The sequence below is a fragment of the Gossypium raimondii genome, chromosome 6, assembly GCF_025698545.1.
Source record: "Gossypium raimondii isolate GPD5lz chromosome 6, ASM2569854v1, whole genome shotgun sequence".
NCBI lineage: Eukaryota > Viridiplantae > Streptophyta > Magnoliopsida > Malvales > Malvaceae > Gossypium > Gossypium raimondii.
In genome coordinates, this window is record NC_068570.1 from 33,469,409 (window position 1) to 33,474,788 (window position 5,380).

Below are 5,380 nucleotides of genomic sequence, written 5' to 3' on the forward strand. Positions count from 1 at the left end.
GCTATTTAGTTTGGAGTTTGTTACTTTTGAGGGTATTTTGAGTTGCAAATATTCAAATTTCTTTCCCGTTCATCGGTGTTTCTAGAGGTTCTTCTTCTAGGGGTTTCGTAGGGAGCCGCTCAATCTTGGCATTTTTGGTTACAAGTTAACCAAGGGTTCCATAGGGCAAATCTATCTTTTTTATTTATTTATTTATTTATTTATTTATTTATTATTTAACTAATTTTATTTATTCTCGTTTTATTTCTAATTTGTGTTTCTCTTGTGTCTAGATCCGGGTTTCCGCATCGGTTGGTATCAGATTCAGGCCATTCGGTGTTATTTTCGAAGCTAAAATCAAATTCGAAACGAGTCAAAATACCTAAAACACTTTTCATCGGTTTCTTCGATTCTCTTTTTTGTGAAGTTTGTGTTTATTCTCCTCTTATTCTTTAAAAAAAACAAAAAAAGCAAAAAAGCGCAAAAAAAAGAGAGTAAAAAGCGCAAAAAAAAAGCAAAAAGCAAAAAAGCGCAAAAAAAAAAGTTGCCTACATTTCATACGTAGGTTTCTTCTTTTCCTATTATTGTTATTATTTTTATTTTATTTTTTCCCAAAATTGATTTTTTTCCCTTCTTTCTTGACTCAAGTATAATTAAAGCTTCAATTTTTGAAAATCTTAAGACATCAAACGTTTCCGATTTTTTGTTTTCCTTTAAATTGGGTAGAGTTTTCTTAAGCTTTTCTTTGACTCTAGAGTTAGGGATCGTTGCAGGTCTACGTTTTTTTTTGTTTCTCTTACGTTTTCGAACACTTTGTTTCTTCTTGTGTTAGCAGATATTAAAGGCACGCACAATTCCTTCATCCGTGTAGCCTCCATTACAAATTGCTTCGTCAAGTTTATTGGCCTCTTAAAGCAATTAGGATCTTCATTGTTTCTTTGAAGTTTGCACCTCCATTATTTGATCTTGATTAGTAACCCTCTCCAAACATATTTACAAGTTTTGAATCATTTAGAGAGTTATTCTTTTGAGAGCTAACGAGTGAGATTATTATTATTTTTCTTGTTCTGTTTGTGTGATTTTTCACGATACCATGCCGATCACTAGATCCCAAACTAGTAAAAATGAAGAGGATGAGCAAAAAGAGATAACGATCCTTTGGTCGAGTTGTTACAAAAGAGATGAAAAGTTGCAAACTCAAGTCGAACATCGCATGACCCGATGATACAAGAGCAAAGGGAGTATCTTGATGCAAAACTTACAACTCAAGAGAGATACATTGCCGATAATTACAAGAAGTTGAATGAAGCCTTTATAAGCCGATCAAATTCAGCGATCGAACTTTTTAAACGAAGGGAGGACCATGTTTTTGATGATGACTTTGAGTCCGAGTATGTACCTAGAGAAAGGGTGGAACGAAACAATGACACCCCAAACCAAAATTTCCTTCTTTCTCGGGGAAGAATGATCCCGATGCTTACCTTGATTGGGAGGAAAAGATGGAAGCAATCTTTGCTTGTTACAATTACTCTGATGAGAAAAAGGTAACATAAGTTGTCACTGAGTTCATTAATTATGCACTAACATGGTGGAATCAATTATGTAAAAGCAGGATTCTTTATAGAGAGCAACCTGTTACTACTTGGGTTGAAATGAAGCGCATCTTACGAAAACGGTTTGTTCCACCATACTATTATCGAGAACTCCATCAAAGACTCCAACATCTTGTAAAAGGAGATAGATCTGTAGATGACTACTACAAAGAGATGGTGACTATTCAGATTAGAGCCAATCTTGTTGAAGAGGCTGAGGTGACTATGGCTAGATTCCTTGCTGGCCTAAAGCCTGAGATTGCAAATCGAGTTGAGTTACAACACTACATGGATGTTGAAGAGATGCTTCAAACCGCACTCACCATTGAAAAGCAATTACGAAAGCATGGGACATCGAGGGTGCTAGTTCGGTTTCTAATCTCGCTTGGAAAGGAAATTAGCAAAACAAGATGATAGATTGTGGAATGGGAGAGATGCACTGTTCAAGCCAAATGAGCCTAAAACTTACTCCAAAGATAGAGGTATGCCTAATTCATTTAAAGGTTCTACTTCTACTAATCGAGCTCCATCTTCTTCTTCTACTTCTCCTAGTGCCATTAAGCAGCCAAAAGATATTACCTGCTTCAAATGCCAAGGAAGGGGTCACTATGCTCGAGAATGCCCTAATAAAAAGTCTTTGGTGATTCGAGAAGATGGCGAGGTTGATTTTGAGTCCGATAACGAAGATGAGATGCCTCCTTTGAAGATCTTGATGATATGCATACTCATGATGAATATGAAGAATACTTGGAGTATGGTGAGAAAGCACTTGTTGCTCGAAGGGCTTTAAATGTCCAGTTTAAAGAGGAAGGGCGCGAACAAAGAGATAACATTTTCCACACGAGATGTCTGATTGGTGGTCAACCTAGTTCATTAATCATTGATAGTGGAAGTTGCACCAATGTGGTGAGTTCTTCCCTTGTTGAGAAACTTGGCCTACCTTGTGTGAAGCATCCAAGGCCATACCGCTTGCAATGGCTAAATGATAGTGGGGAGGTAAAAGTATCTAAACAATGCTTAGTTTCATTTTCCATTGGTAGATACTCTGATAAAGTTTTGTGTGATGTTGTTCCAATGCAAGCTGGGCACATATTACTTGGACGGCCATGGCAGTTTGATCGACGAGTAAATCATGATGGGTTCCTTAACCAATATACCTTTGTGTTCCTTGGAAAGAAGTTTACTTTGGCTCCACTTCCTCCTCAAGAAGTCTACAATGATCAACTCAAACTTGCTAGTGAGATGGGTAAGGAAGTGAGGTAAAATCATTGAAACAGTTGAGAGTAAAGAGGCCATTAGTGTTAAAAGCCAACTTAAAGGCCCAACATTGGTGAGTGATTGCACACAAGTCACGAGATGAGAAAGTGAGTTTATTCGCTAGGTTTGAGATATCAAATTTGCTCTTTGTACAAAACAAACATTTGTAATAATTAGGTTTAGGAAAACATTTGTAATAATTAGGTTTTGAGGATGTATTTCCTTTTGAAATGCCTAAGGATTACCTCCTTTACGAGGATTGAACATCAAATAGATTTTGTGCACGGTTCGAGTATTCGAATAGACCAGGTCTATCGAAGCAATCTCAAGAAACTAAGGATTTGCAAAGACAAGTTGAAGATCTCTTAGAGAAAGGGTTGATTCGTGAGAGTCTAAGCCCTTGTGCGGTTCTGTACTTCTCGTCCCAAAAAAGATGGTTCTTGGAGAATGTGTGTTGATTGTCGTGCTATCAACAAGATTACTGATAAAGTATCGATATCCAATTCCTCGATTAGATGATATGTTTCTCTTACGTTTTGAACACTTTGTTTCTTCTTGTGTTAGCAGATATTAAAGGCACGCACAATTCCTTCATCCGTAGCCTCCATTACAAATTGCTTCGTCAAGTTTATTGGCCTCTTAAAGCAATTAGGATCTTCATTGTTTCTTTGAAGTTTGCACCTCCATTATTTGATCTTGATTAGTAACCCTCTACTAGATCCCAAACTAGTAAAAATGAAGAGGATGAGCAAAAAAGAGATAACGATCCTTTGGTCGAGTTGTTACAAAAAGAGATGAAAAAGTTGCAAACTCAAGTCGAACATCGCATGACCCAGATGATACAAGAGCAAAGGGAGTATCTTGATGCAAAACTTACAACTCAAGAGAGATACATTGCCGATAATTACAAGAAGTTGAATGAAGCCTTTATAAGCCGATCAAATTCGCGCGATCGAACTTTTAAACGAAGGGAGGACCATGTTTTTGATGATGACTTTGAGTCCGAGTATGTACCTAGAGAAAGGGTGGAACGAAACAATGACACCCCCAAACCAAAATTTCCTTCTTTCTCAGGGAAGAATGATCCTGATGCTTACCTTGATTGGGAGGAAAAGATGGAAGCAATCTTTGCTTGTTACAATTACTCTGATGAGAAAAAGGTAACATAAGCTGTCGCTGAGTTCATTAATTATGCACTAACATGGTGGAATCAATTATGTAAAAGCAGGATTCTTTATAGAGAGCAACCTGTTACTACTTGGGTTGAAATGAAGCGCATCTTACGAAAACGGTTTGTTCCACCATACTATTATCGAGAACTCCATCAAAGACTCCAACATCTTGTAAAAGGAGATAGATCTGTAGATGACTACTACAAAGAGATGGTGACTATTCAGATTAGAGCCAATCTTGTTGAAGAGGCTGAGGTGACTATGGCTAGATTCCTTGCTGGCCTAAAGCCTGAGATTGCAAATCGAGTTGAGTTACAACACTACATGGATGTTGAAGAGATGCTTCAAACCGCACTCACCATTGAAAAGCAATTACGAAAGCATGGGACATCGAGGGGTGCTAGTTCAGTTTCTAATCCTGCTTGGAAAGGAAATTAGCAAAAACAAGATGATAGATTGTGGAATGGGAGAGATGCACGGTTCAAGCCAAATGAGCCTAAAACTTACTCCAAAGATAGAGGTATGCCTAATTCATTTAAAGGTTCTACTTCTACTAATCGAGCTCCATCTTCTTCTTCACTTCTCCTAGTGCCATTAAGCGACCAAAAGATATTACCTGCTTCAAATGCCAAGGAAGGGGTCACTATGCTCGAGAATGCCCTAATAAAAAGTCTTTGGTGATTCGAGAAGATGGCGAGGTTGATTTTGAGTCTGATAACGAAGATGAGATGCCTCCTTTGGAAGATGCTGATGATATGCATACTCATGATGAATATGAAGAATACTTGGAGTATGGTGAGAAAGCACTTGTTGCTCGAAGGGCTTTAAATGTCAAGTTTAAAGAGGAAGGGCGCGAACAAAGAGATAACATTTTCCACACGAGATGTCTGATTGGTGGTCAACCTAGTTCATTAATCATTGATAGTGGAAGTTGCACCAATGTGGTGAGTTCTTCCCTTGTTGAGAAACTTGGCCTACCTTGTGTGAAGCATCCAAGGCCATACCGCTTGCAATGGCTAAATGATAGTGGGGAGGTAAAAGTATCTAAACAATGCTTAGTTTCATTTTCCATTGGTAGATACTCTGATAAAGTTTTGTGTGATGTTGTTCCAATGCAAGTCAAGCACATATTACTTGGACGGCCATGGCGGTTTGATCGACGAGTAAATCATGATGGGTTCCTTAACCAATATACCTTTGTGTTCCTTGGAAAGAAGTTTACTTTGGCTCCACTTCCTCCTCAAGAAGTCTACAATGATCAACTCAAACTTGCTAGTGAGATGGGTAAGGGAAGTGAGGTAAAATCATTGAAACAGGCTGAGAGTAAAGAGGCCATTAGTGTTAAAAGCCAACTTAAAGGCCCAACATTGGTGAGTGATT